Source organism: Chelonia mydas, chromosome 2 (assembly GCF_015237465.2).
Source record: "Chelonia mydas isolate rCheMyd1 chromosome 2, rCheMyd1.pri.v2, whole genome shotgun sequence".
NCBI classification, from domain to species: Eukaryota; Metazoa; Chordata; order Testudines; family Cheloniidae; genus Chelonia; species Chelonia mydas.
Window position 1 is genome coordinate 182679062 of NC_057850.1, and position 14376 is coordinate 182693437.

The window sequence follows — 14376 nt, forward strand, 5'->3', positions numbered from 1 at the left end:
AGCCCCCTACGTCGTGTGCAGGACCCAAGCTGGTAGGATCAGGACCCATTCAAAATTTGGCCACTGCTGGAGAAGCCCACCTTATAGCTTTTAGCCCAGTGGTTAGAGCACACAGCTGGGGGCGTGGCAGATGCAGGTTCAATTTCCTTCTCTACCTGGCGGGGGTGGGGGGCGGAAGGATTTGAACAGGGGTCTCCTGCCTGAGAGCTCTAACCACTGGGTTAAAAAGTGGGTATCACCACCTCCTCCTCCAGACATTTTATGTGGTGAAAGACAGGTGCCTAATTCATTCCCCCAAGAAACAACTTAGATGCCAAGTTGCCTCACTCCAGGCAGCTGGTTCTCATTCGTGGATCGCTAGCAGAGATGGGCACCTATCTCTGAGACAGGGGAGGAGCTACATCCCCCTCCCCCTCTGCATAGGTGGCACATATGTCTTCCATTGGGGGAGGCTTATATGCGAGCGCCGGAAGCTCCCTAGAAGTGGGGGGCCACCAGTGCATAGACCATGGCTCCTCCCCCCAAGGCCCTGCCCCCACTCCGCCTCTTCCCCTGAGAGGAAGCAGAGGAGCGGCAGAGAGGAGCGAGTGGCGGGCAGGCTGCACCTAGAGGAAAGAGGCAGAGCAGGGGCAGGGCAGATTGTGGCTGGTGCCCCCTGCCCACACTTTTAAGGAGCTTCGCTTCCAGCACTCCTAAAGCAGTGGGCTGGCGTGCCTCCAAACGGAAGTGACTCACGGGGCATCCACAGGATTTGCTCTTCTGCATTGCCAACCGCTTTTGGGGAGCCTCCCCAAGCCTCTTATATGCATCGCCTATGCCCCTCTGATTGGCATATAGCTCAGCTGCCTCCCACCCAGCCTGCAGGCTTTTGTGGATTGCCTTCTAAGGTGCCTCCCTCCCCCCATTCACCGTATAGGGAGCCCAGCTGCCTAACTAAGACTTCGTGAATCCCAGTGCTGTTCCTGTGATTCTGCTGTGATGCTGAGAGTTGCAACACCTATATCCCTTTGTGGAGCTGGGCCGTTGTCACTAATTTCTGAGGCCAGCCCAGGATTCTGTGCTTACATGAAATACCCCAAGATCACTTTAAAGCATGAAGCCTGGCTGCACTGAGAATCGCTTAATGGCAACTGTCCAAAACAGATGTATTCCATCTGCTGGGAGTTGATGCACACATCCCCTTTTGATCTTTCCTCAGCTGTGTGACGGTACTAACACCCAAACTGACAGAAGACATCTGTTGTTCACCACGCTCAGTTTTAACCAGAGGCGCACTCGCGAACAGACACAGATCTCTGCTCTTTCCTAGTAAAATGATTGTGGAAGTTACATTTCAACTAAGCGCTTCGGATTTTAGTGACATTTGTGGCAGCACCTGCTATTAAAACAATATGCAGACGTTGTATGAGACCTTCGGCCGCCGAGTATGCCTCTCTGCTGGCTGTGGGCTTGTAAGAGGTTGATGGAAAGCTGAAGCCTGCAGTGTATGTATAGACAAAGTTACAGGGCCAGATCCTCAACCGGGATGAACTCTTGTAGCACTGCTGACTTCTGATTTCTTGAGTTTGGCTACTGACTTCAGTGGAGTTATACTGGCTTACCCCAGCTGCAGATCTGGCCCACAAAAGTCTTAGAGTATGTCTACACTGCAGCTGGGAGCGAGCCTCCCAGCCCAGGTAGACAGCTAGCGGGGCTCACACTTGCGCACTAAAAATAGCTGCAGCACAAGTAGAGGCTTGGGCTAGCCACTGAGTTTGGACAAAGGGGGTAGGGTGGGTCTGAGCCTCCACCAGTGCCACAATGTTGTTCACACCACTATTTTTACCATGCTAGTGCGAGCCCAGCTGACACACGTTGGGTTTAGCGTGCCCAGTGCTGACTGGGGTTGGTGACCTGTGATATAGAGAAGGTCAGAATAGGTGATCTAATGATCCCTTCTGACCTTAAACGCTATGACAAATCTGCCTACCCCACACTGGAACACTCACTTGGAGAGAATTCCTTCACCTTCTTCTTCCCTTGTCTCCATGCCCCAGACTCTCATATCTTTGATGCTACAGTCAGTTGCTTCAGGCTCCAGGACTGATTGCTGCATGGAATTTTTTCCAGAAAGATCTAGGATCCAGCTGTTCACTGAGAAATACATCCGTTACCCTTGCGTGGGAATCGGATCCTGTTGGCTCTTAGCTATTTGTGTCATGTTTGGCAGTTCTCACACTGCTGCCTTGGCAGCATTTCTGGGACACGTAGCAAGCGGGGGTATTTATTTTCGTTTTGGTTGATGGGCATGGATGCAGCACTGGGCTGCTAAGAAAACACGCGTAAAGACGTATTAAGTATTTCAAAGCCTTAAGTCAGCCTTGGTGCAGGAGTTTCAAATCTCACAGTTCTTGAGGCATAAAAAAGGGGCAAGTAATGTAGCCCTCAGGTATCTGATTCATTCCTCTTCTTGTCCCTCTAAGGCCCATTTAACTCTGCAGCTCCCGAGTGATTCACTCCCGGGTGATTCACTCCCCTTCTTGTCCTTCTGCTCATTTAACACTGCAGCTCCCCAATGATTCACTCCTGCTTGTGCGCTGACTCTTCTCACTGGAGCCTAGGGAAAGTCCAGCTTGTTTTAGTCATTTCTAGTCCAACTCCTACCACTGTAACATTTGAATGAAAGCTTGAACCTACATGGAACCATGAGCACCAGCCAGCTCCCACCTCTTACCACTGGATGTCACTGTTTTCTCTCATAGCCAGAACTGCCCAGCATTTCAGCTAGAGAGAACTGCAATCCCATTCGGCTCTTGGGCTGTAGTTTTAGGGAGAACATCTCTCGGCTACTCTCTGATAAGAGCTTTGGGTTTTTTTTGTTTTTTTTTTAATTGTGCCCATTGTCATGGCATCTGGGCGAAGGAAGTGCATTGAAACCCGCCTTGCAAAGCTGGCATGAAAAATTTAAACAGCACCACTCCCTGCCTCCAAAGCTGCTCATCAGCCCTTTACCATGGCAACAATGAAGAGACGCTAATGCGGTTTTACTCATTGTCAAAAAAGTTACACAGCCCGTAAGAGTAATATTTTAAGAGGTGTTGTGTTAAATTTCAAGGGTCAAAAGAGTTAAAGGTGTTATAAATTCTTTCACTGTCCAACAGAAAAAACAGTGATAGAAGGGGTCTTGGGTTTATTATGAAGTTTAAAGTTTATTGATAGAACACAAGAAAGAACAAGAAATTAAAACAAGTCTTCATACTGAAACCGAAATTGAGTGATTATGCAAAACAAACAACCAAAACTTTTAAAGTCTCTCTGCTTTGGAGGCAAAATATTAGTCTCTCATTTTCCTTTCTTTGATGAAAAGGAAAGGGTTAATTTCACTCAGTCCTGATGTTTAAAGGTGTGACATTACTCAGGGTACAATCTGGACTGATGGACAGCTGTGTCGCCTCAATTCTCCAGCCTGGGGTGCCTTTTACACTGCTTTGCTGTGAGAGCAACCACTCCTGGTCTGCTCACACACGGTCTCTGACATGTAAATCACTCCCAGCTATATTGTATGAGTGCTATAGCCAGCCACTCTTAAATTACACTGCAGGGTAACACCAGCGAACTCCCAGTCCCAGACTTTCCCCCAGAAATGTGCATCTTACTCTGCCCCGCTGTGACGGGCATTCCTGGGGTGCAACCTGGAACTGGGGTACCACTGAGCCCTCTGTTTTACCAACCTAGGCTTCCTCTCACACTGTGATTATGTGACAAGCTGCAAACCCCTCCAGGTCCTGCACTCACACAAACATTCACAGGCAGGGACACACCCAGCTGAGTTATATGAATGCTTTCACCAGCCACTCGCGAACCAACAATAGAGAGGCTCCAGCCAGTTCCCACCCCCACCCCCACCCCACTCCCAGCCTAGGACCCCAGAACTGTACTGTCTTGCTCTGGTCAGAAGCCTGACCAGTGTAAGTTTATAACCCAGCCCGCCCCTCCCTCAATGTGGAGAGGACATACACAGGTTTTTGTTAACTGCGCTAAGATTTTTTTCCTGCACTTCACTCAAACCACACTGTTTTTAGTTAAAATATAAAACAGATTTATTAACTACAGAAAGATAGATTTTAAATGATTATAAGTAATAAGTGTACAGATCAAAGTAGATTACCTAAGAAATAAAAAGAAATTGCAATATAAGTTCTAGAACAATGGTTCTCAACTGTGGTCCACCGCTTGTACAGGGAAAGCGCCTGGCATGCCGGGCCAGTTTGTTTACCTGCCGCATCTGCAGGTTTGGCCAATCACGGCTCCCACTGGCCGCGGTTCGCTGCTCCAGGCCAATGGGGGCTGCAGGAAGGGCAGCCAGCATGTCCCTTGGCCCACGCCGCTTCCCGCAGCCCACATTGGCCTGGAGTGGTGAACCGCGGCCAGTGGGAGCCGCAATTGGCCGAACCTGCGGACGCAGCAGGTAAACAAACCGGCCCGGTGTGCCAGGGGCTTTCCCTGAACAAGCAGTGGACCACAGTTGAGAACCACTGTTCTAGAAACTAGACAGGATTTTAATCAAGTTGTGTCTCACCCTGATGGCACACCAGTTCACCAATCTTCCATACGCAGGCTGGGATTCCTCCTTTCCTGCCTGGGACTACCTCACCAGTCACAGTCTTTGTCTTCTAGATGTTTTCAGGTGTTCAGTTGTGGGGGGAGTGAGGTCAAAGTGATTATGTCACTTCCCCATTTTATAGCTTCTTCTATCTTGCTGGAAAGTTCCTTTGCTGTGAGGTGAGTCAAACAGCTTCCACTGTGTATGTGCGATCTCTGAGAGGTTTCCATTGCATAGTTCCTGGGGTAATCCTTGTGAGTGTGTGTATTTCCCTTAATGGGCCATTCACACTGTCTAGCTTCTGCATTGTTGTACCTGAAAAGCTGCTTGTGGGTGTTTCCAACCTCACAACATATTTCAGTAACACATACATAGCAACACTTCATAACGTCACATACAATGACAGCACATACAACTTAACAGGATATTAATGTTCAGCAGATTAAGACTTAAAATACCACTTCAAAAGGCATATTTTGTACAAAGCACATAATAATTATATCACCATGGTGAATAAGGGAGTGACAAGGAGTTGCTTTGCGGTATAGACTGTCACACCAACTCTCTCCTGGACAATACCAGCTCATATAAAGTCTATCATTGCATTAATAGAAAATGATATGCACAAATCCTGTTATCCCAAAACACACTTGTTTAAATAAAACAATAAAACAAATGTATTAACTACAAAAAGATAGATTTTAAGTGATTACAAGTGATGGGGCATAAAAATCAGAATCAATTGCATTTTACCTTTCTTTGTAACCAACACCTAGCTTAAGAACCTAAGTGAATTCAAAGTAAAGGTCTCTCTCACCACAAGTTCCACAGTCTTAATGGGTGAATCTTTCTGTCAGGAAGCCCTGGTATGAACCACTGTTAGAGACAGGATACTAAGCAAGATGGATCATGGTCTGACATGTATGGCTGTTTTCACGCTCTTATGCTCTAGGTTGGGGGCCCAAGTAAGGGAGACATGGGGGTGATGGTGGGCGGAGAGGAGGGACACTGGGATGGAGAATGGAGGGATGAGTAGCGGGAGGACTCGGGGAGAATAAGAGCAGGGGCACCTGTCAGCCACACATTCTCCCGCCATGTGTCTGCCCAGATCTGGGAGCTATTGCCCCACTGAGGGTGTCAAAGCCCCTCTTGTTGCCCTCTGTACTTGTGCCAGTATCTGGGGTGGGGGCATGCCCATCTATAAGGGTCAGATATCCTCCCTGGCCTCCTCCCCCGTGTGACCCGGACTTGGGTTTTTTGCACTTTTGGAAGGGTCTGAGATCCTCTCCCCTGGTCTCCCCCCACTCCATGTGACCCAGGGTCTGAGGAAGTCCTGCCCCTTTGGGTGGGTAGCTGAGGACGAGCATAATTCATGTATATCATAGGTGCTAAAGCACACAGGAGGAGGTTGGGAACACTCTGGGTGATGAATGGAGGGGATCACATGGCTCAGAGCTATCATCTCAGGTTGTAATCACCTCCATGGGGCGTTCTCATTCAGCTGAGAACACCACACTGAGATGAACAGGCCCCTTTTCCTGTTTAAAGGATGAGGCTTCTAAGTGCCCCAAAATCTGCATATTTGCACTGATTTTCTTCAAAGGCAGCTCACTAACCCTACTCTGCACTCCCACAAACCAAAGCAAATTTCAAGTCTCTTGAGTCAGGGATTCAGGCGATATAAGCATCCTCCCACCCCCAAAAAACTGTTTTTCAAAAATTTCTAGGTGTTTTTGCTCAGAGCTAGAGATCAAACTGTTGGTGTGATGCAAGTCCAAAGGGTCTCAATCAGTCCATTTTTTACCCAAGGAAGTGAGTGCATGGCACCCACTAAGCCTGTGGGGGATCCACACTGTGAATTGTATTAAGAACACGTTCATGTCTTTGTGGGCGCAGATGTGCAGTGTGGAAGGACTAAGGCGCGCACACACGAACAATGGGAAAAAACAGGAGCGGGGTTCTGTGCAGCCACTCTCCACTTGCCTGAGGGATAGTCTGAGGGAACGTGCCAATGCTGTTGCCCCTGAGGAAAACCCCACCACTGATGTTTCTAGGCCAAACCTTTGTACACCTAGGCAATAAAGATTTAATAACTCACATTACTGGGTGTTAGTTGTCTCTGTTATAGCATGATTTTATTTTATGGGGAGGTTTTCTGTGAACACAGTTGACTAGGCAGAAGCCAGTCTAACCATCATTTCTGTTATATCAGGTGGGGAGGAGCCAGAGGACTTTGTGGGCGAGTGGAGGAGGACCGGGGGACAGGCACAGGGGCTGAGGCACAGGGAAATGAGGACTGTTGGCAGGCAAGCCTTGGATTGGTGGTTTGTGAAAATTTGTATTTGATTAGGCAGTGGTGGGGGAGGGAGGAGGAGTGGCCACTTTCTGATCTCATGGGAAATTACTATGGTGTTTCCAAAGACACTTAACATGGAGGTTTGGAACTGACAGCACAGGTACCTTGTCCACTGAAGGCAAAGAAATATGGGCACTGCCAGGATTGCCAACATGGGGATTCTGGGTGACTCCTAGACCACGAGGTTGCAGAAGTTTGTGGAAGAGCAAGGAATATGTCATGGCATGGGGATTGCTGACTACAGATTGCTGATTTGGGTGGGGAGAGGTAGCCTGCACTGGCATCATGTTTTTTGCCCACTCTGCAGCCTCTAACCAGTGACTTAAGAGGTTGTGATCTACCGGACATTGTGGTGGTTCCTTGTGATGGACATGATGTGGACTTTATTCCGGCTATGCACCTCAGACAATGCATAGGAGCAAATTTGGAGCAGATACGAGATATGTGTCCAGGAGCTGTGACAGTTTTCTCTGATTTGGTGAGTGTCTGAATAACCACTACAGCGACAATATGGAAGCTATTAGTAAGTGTGGGAAGAACATTAATCGGGAAATTGGAGTGTTTCATGCCTGACCAGAAAATGTGTACAGTATGGCATAGAAACGCTACAGGCTCTGACACCTCACTGTCCTCAGAGGTAGGGCGCATCCATTGGACAGGGGTCAGGGGATCTGTGTCTCCTGTCAATAGTTTGAAATGGAAACAGTCTATAGTTTCTGTCACTGGCCCTGCCACAGACTCCACCCTCTAACCATTGCGAAACCCAGCTCCACTGTAACACAGATGTCCTGCGCTCCAGGCACTGCAGATGAGTCAGGTTAGAGGAGGAGGGGAGTAACAGTAATAGAAATGTTTGTATACCAGGGAGCGAAGACTTCAGAGAGAGAGATGTTCCCTGCTTGCCGGGGGGGAGTCTGGGTTGAGTAGTGGGGATGGAGCCAGGTTGGGGTGGGGGCAGTGAACGGGTCAGGGGCGTGGCTGGGGAGACATGCTGACGCTCATCTGTGGGGTAGGGGGAATGACGGGGGCTGGCTGGCTTGGTATGCAAATTGGAAGAGATGCGATACAGCTGACTACCAACTCCTGCCAACAACTCTCTTTTCCTGTTCAAAAAACTAGGAAATTCAATGGCAAAAAAGCCACATTCCTGTTGCTTGGTGGTATGTCGTCCCCTTGCAGAACTCTGAGTTGAGCAAAACTGGAGCCTCTGAAACCCAGGAAATGCATGGGTAAGGGTGCCCATACAACCTGAACTCTGCCCTCTTGCAGCAGCGTCCCGGTACGCACAGGTAACACGCATGCCTTTACTCTGCCAACCCCGCAGCTCTGAAATGTACAGACTTCATTCTCCTCCACAGGGTTCCATCTAACACTGTCACAGGATAAAGATTGCCCACGCCTCCTTCCCTCCACCCGCTCTGCGCAATGTCTCAGTAGGCACACAGCATAGACTCACCTGGGCTGTGGCACTATCAGATTCAGGAGGTCCCAGATCCTGGCGTACACTCACACATTTAGGCCTACTCATAGGATACCAGCTCAGCCTACCCCTTCACTTACCCCTCATTAAAATCCACTCGTATTCCACCTCACTGCCAACAATAGCCATTTTAATAAAATGCCCTCTGCCCTGTCGCGGGCATAACCTACACAATTCTGCCCAGAGGTGATGTGTCCTGAAGGTACGCGCGCACCTCTCCCCCGCACTCTCACACATCAGGAGCCGCACAGATCTCCTCCTAACACAGTCACAGCTCTGTCACCCGCCTCCAACGAAACCACCGATCTCACGCACACAGCTCTCCCAAGCAGAGCTAGCTCCGGTACCTCCAGCGACACCTGACATGGACCATGCTCTCCCAGGCATGAAGATGATAAATGCTTGGACTGCTCTCATATCCTAGCTCGCTACTGACAGTATCCATTATCATAAAGCCCTTGTGCCCGGCTCCTGACATAACCTACAAAATTCTGCACCGACATGATGCATCCCGGGTACTTAAGGGACCCAGGCACCTCTTTCCCTTTCCTCACACATGAGAAGGTGAAAAACGTAGGTCTCCTTATATCACAAACACCTCCTGCCCCAAGGAATCCACACATGTCCTCATATCCCAAACCAAGCAGGCCCAGTTACTGCTCCACCATTTCGTATAGGTACCCCCAACACATTGACTGCACCTGGAGTGTATGCAAATAATTCCCCTGGGCCCCGGCCAGCTCCATGGCAGCAGAGAGAAGGTGGCATGGGCAACCTCTCGCCTCCACTGTTGTCCTCTGATCGTGCTAGAGGGAATCCTTTGGAGGAGGTGAAGAGCTTGTACACGTCAGCAAGCCCTCCTGGCTGTTTTAGTACCATGAGCACACGGTAGCTCAGTAAGTGCTATTGCCACAGGACCACTATGAGAACAGACACGTCAAAATGCAAGTGCCAAGGCACAATCACACGTGCTCCCCCTGTATGGCCATCAACCCATCCTAAGAAAAATCCCCCCAACAGCGATGCGCATTTGAACCACTGCTTGACTGAAGAGCCGTGCCTCATGCGATGCTCTGAGCGTCAGAGGCAGGGCTCTGACCGACTGCCAAAGGGAGCCAATTCATCAGCAAAGAACTCCTGGATTATACAGTCCCAGTCCTCAGGGTTCAGTCCCAGTAGCACATTGGCTGAGCTCAGCTACGGTGCATACGGTACTGAGGGGAAATGCAGGCTCCGAAAGAGAGCCAGGGCTCATGGCCACAGCTGTCCAGCTGCGGTTCCTTAAGCTACAAAAAGCTACTAACAAAATGACACAAAAACTGTGTTTGAAGTAAACCGCTGGTCATGAATTATAAATGTATGAACTCTTACGCCATTATCTGGACGGGCAGTAAAAATGTGGCATTGTCTGAAACATTCGGCAAAACTCGGCCCCGGGGAAAGGACTGAATGGTTTGAATTATGATCAATTAGTGTCAGGGCAACAGAGCTACGAATATACGCTACCCTCAGTTCACAGTCATTCTTCCACAGCTGTCCGTAGTGTTGCCATGGTCTCAATGTACTAATTAAGGGCCTGGTTTTCAGAGGTGTGGAGGCTGACAACTGCGAGTGCTCCATACTCAGAAGCTGCTCAGGACAATCTGCTGCCATAGGTGACACTTCAGTGTGCTGGCCCCCCTCCTCCTAGGCCAAGGGCGGCAGATTTGGCCTGGCCACCCCTCTGTCATGGAGGGGCAGCTGGACCAAATCTGCCAGCAAAGGCTCCCTGTGTTTTTCACATACACAAAGACCAATGGGGTATTTTGGGGCAGCACAACCTCTGCTCGAGTAAACTACAAACAACTCCCCGAGGAAGCACGCTGTGTGCATACAGTGGCTGCCATTCTCTGCAGCACCTGGTAGGACTTCCCTCCATGTAAAGGAGAAGTACAAATTAAAAACAAGTTATGGCAGATACAACCTGACTGCACCGCACAGAGATATGCTGCTCGTATGAGCTGGCTCCAGAAGGCCCCGAGGCGGCATATTCAGGGCTGAACCTTCCTGATGCTTCAGAAAGGTGCAGCACACACTCCCCTGCGCATCTAGCCAACAGCGGCCCACTGGTGTGCTTGAGCTATGCCCTCAGACCAACTAGCACATATTGAAGTGCATTAGAACAACATCAGCATCCTGCAGCGCTGAACAGGAAGGAGAATGGAAAGGAAGTGGGTCTTTGTGCCCTCTTCATTCATAGGATGCTTGTGCAAGACAAGGGAAAACTTTGACTAGATTTACAATGCCAAAAAATGACAAATTGCTCTGAGAAACGAAACATCCCCCCCGCAACGATTGCAGCTTGTCACGTTCAACAGTCAGTCTCCACTTGCCCCTGCTTTTTGCAGTGAAGACTGGCCCCTTAAGTCCCTTGATCAGCCCAACCACAGAGTTGCCTTTCAAAAACGGGGGGGGGGGGGGGGGGGTTGACAGTCTTTCCATTGACTTCAGTGGGAATTGAATGGTGCCTTAGGATGAAATTCACCCCTGTGCAGTGGGCGGGCACAAAGCCTATCCCACTTAAGACCTCAAAATAGGGATTAAGTGAGATTTCAGGACTGTGTATGCATTGTACTAGCCCTCTGAACTGGACCAAATATCACCCTGAATGAACAGAGCTAAAACTAGTATCCCATCCACAATTTATAATACAGTCACAGGGGGTACAGACACACGGTTATAATCTTCCTACCTTTAGCTGGAGCAGGCAGGGGAACAACAGTTTCAGTTTTGACCCACAGGAACACAAAGCATTAAGCCTTCATCACTGGGTCTCAAGCCCCGAAGTTTGAACGATGCACATATTTTTCCTATTGTAAATTTACACGGAGCCATGACAGTTTTTTTGAAACTCGTCCTGGATGTAGAGGGGTTACGGGTAACAGAGTGATTCACACCACCACTTCATGAGCATGTGCTATTGTTCTTTACACTTCCGGCAGGTTTTGTGTTTCTAATTGGGCATTACTCATATAGGAGGCCACCCAGCTAAAGAGAAGTGAGAGCCACCGGAAGAATGCAAATGCCAGAACTATATTAGTGCTTTCATAAAGAATTCTGCAGCCACTTGAAATCAGTGTGAAGTGATTACTTAGAGTATTGTCATCATGTTCAAGGTCTGAAGTCAATTGGTCACAGGAAGCTCACACCAAGTTACCTGGAAAACTCACTGTTGAATCTGTCATCCAGTTCCTTTGGTGTAGTCCCTCTAAGGGGGATGGGAAGCTGAATCAGCACAGACGTTTTAGATAAAAGTTATAGTAAAGCAAACAGGTCCAGGCATGGCTATATGAAGAAGCATGTGTCATAGCCAGAAGTTAAAACAATGAGTGTGTTCTTAAAGGCAGGAAGATTTCCCCACAATATTGCTAAGTAATAGAGGACCCCCATCACTGTAATATCAGAAAGTTTTGTGTATAAAGGAGCAATTCCACAAAGTACCCAAGACTGCTAGTCCCAAAAGTGCAAGCTGAAATATTTAGCAGTTCACATGTGGAATGTTTGCCAACACTGCTGCCTCCAACTGAAGGAGCAAGAGCATTTGGGCTAGCAGCAAAGAATCTCAGGGACTGTATCTACAGGCTGTATGTGAACTATGCCCTAAGGATCAGCTCAGGAACTGAAGAGCAACACCCGCTAGTTGTTGAGCCCCATCAACTCCCATGCACCTCAAATAGGCACAGAGATGTTAGACTACTTAATCTAAAGCTAGAGTGCCAGCAGTATAGTTGGGAATTGAACTCATGAATCCTGACAATCATCTACTCTACATCCTAGACCACACTCTCATTCTTAGTTTATAAGTATGTATTGCAGTTTGCATCCACACAACACAATATTAAGCTGTGCTACAAGTACATGAGAGTATTAATAGCAGAGTGCCCCAAGGATCTGTTCAAGGACCTCTTATTTATCATGAGCTGGGGGAGGCAAACAGTGAGGCAGCGGTGGTTTTGGATGATTATAATTATTTAAGTTAGTTAAGGCTACAGGAATGAAGAATATTGGAAGGACTCGACATAGCTTGGCAACTGGGTGACACTAAGGCAGCTGAAATTCATTGCAGAAGCATGCAAGGTAAAGCACAGTGGTTGGAATGATTTGAACTACTTATGTATAATAATGGCTTCTAAACTAACCACATAGGAAAACGTGGGCTTCCTTGTGGACAGTTCAATGCAAATATTTGCTAGATGCCCAACAATGCTCATTACATATTAGGTCCACAACTCTAGAGGGCTGACATTTGTGCTGGATCATCCCATCAAACCCTAGGACTGGTGTCAATGTAGGAGGACCAGGGAACCTGACCTAAACCTACATACAGGCCAAAGATCCCTGGGGCCAGGGTGGAAGACATCTAAACATGCCTACACTCTTTCTCCAACACCAGCTGAGTTCAGTACTGTCCTTCCACAACTCCTTGCGATCACATGACACTTCCAAAGTGGATCATGAAGATCAAAGAGTATTTTTGCCATCCATCGTGTCCATAAAATCAGAGGGAAGACGCCGTGTAGAGGCATTGTCCCTCTACTTGGTGCTGAGGGCCTGTGAGCAGTATCAACACACAGCTGTGTGAAATAATAGATAGCCACACTATCACATCTCCACCCCCAACCCGCATCTGCCTCAGTTACATCCATCTGCTCCTCCTAGCACCAAGAAGAGATGGAAGCATGTAGGCCCCTATGTCTGATTGTGCAGCATTAGCTAATCTCGTTACAGCAGCTCATCTCATTCCCCATATCCTGTAGTCATTTATATAAGAAGAATTTCATATCCTCCCACTTTCATATCCATTTAAACTTAGTGACCTTCATATTGATCTGGAACACAGTTTGTCACAGTAATCTTAGACTGGTGTAATCATGATGGCTGGCTGATATTCAATAAACTGTTCTATAGTTATCATTGCAGGCTCCTTTTGTACAAACAGACCCTCTAGAAATGAGACAGTTACAGCATTGCTACTGCCTCTCTGGTTCAATTAATGTTTACGTTTCTGCTGCCTCAAAGACGCTGCTTTAATTTTCAGGAAGAACTGTCCGTTTAGAACAGGGGTTAACATTCACCAACATCTATGACTTCGAAGCCGTGGGGTTGAGGCCGTTCGGTGAGAGAACAACTCTTCTCCAAGTCAGAACAGGGCAGAGAAAAGAACAGGCTGAGTAGCACAAATAGGAAGTTCCAAAATGTGGTGGTGTCCCATGTAAATAAACCACAGCCTCATCTCCTCTCTTACCATCAAATTGTTAGTAGCATCAGAGGCATCCTGAATGGTTAATGTGACAGGAAAGGAAATATGTTTAAATAGGGTAGAGAGACAGGAGAAACTGTACTCATTTAAGCAGACCATGTTATTATTCTGGAATGCTGGGTCCTAGAGTTAAGTCTAAATGGGGCAAATAAACCAAAGTCCCATCTTCACGACAAATACAGTCAAGTCAAACGAACATGGTAAAACTTTTCAATTTATAGTGTAAACAGAACCTGAACCATCTTCCATAACTGGGTCAAAGTATCGGACATATCTACATTACCAGTTCCAACTATGATATAATGGTCCCTCTGACTCAGTTGTATTTGTAGATGGCCTAAGTATATAAAACAAAAAAACAACCAGTTTTACAAGGGCCCTTGATTAGATTACACACTCAGGTCTGGGGTACAATGATGATATTATCCATGGAGGTTTCACCTATGATCCCACAATACTACAGTTGATTATTTATGTCACTGCAACTCTGAATGGTGAAACGTCCTATTGGCTTGATTTTCAAAGGTGCTGCATTTCAAGCCATAGCCCATTGTAGGGGCCACAAAAACCTAAATTAATAATGCTTGAGTTTGGTGTAAAAGTTCTGTTTGCTCAAACCAAAATTAATTTAAAAGCAATCTTATAAAATTCTACCACCC

The 14376-nt window shown here is 47.7% G+C and overlaps 1 long non-coding RNA gene across 1 annotated transcript in view; it reads right to left on the bottom strand.

The window, feature by feature from the left end:
- The window catches only part of LOC114020500, a 43902-nt gene extending 31296 nt beyond the window's left edge, over positions 1 to 12606 (bottom strand). Inside the window, exon 1 of the long non-coding RNA XR_006288911.1 lies at positions 11150 to 12606. This is a non-coding gene — a long non-coding RNA (uncharacterized LOC114020500). The remainder of the gene's footprint in view (positions 1 to 11149) is intronic.
- Between the last annotated feature and the right edge of the window lie 1770 nt (positions 12607 to 14376).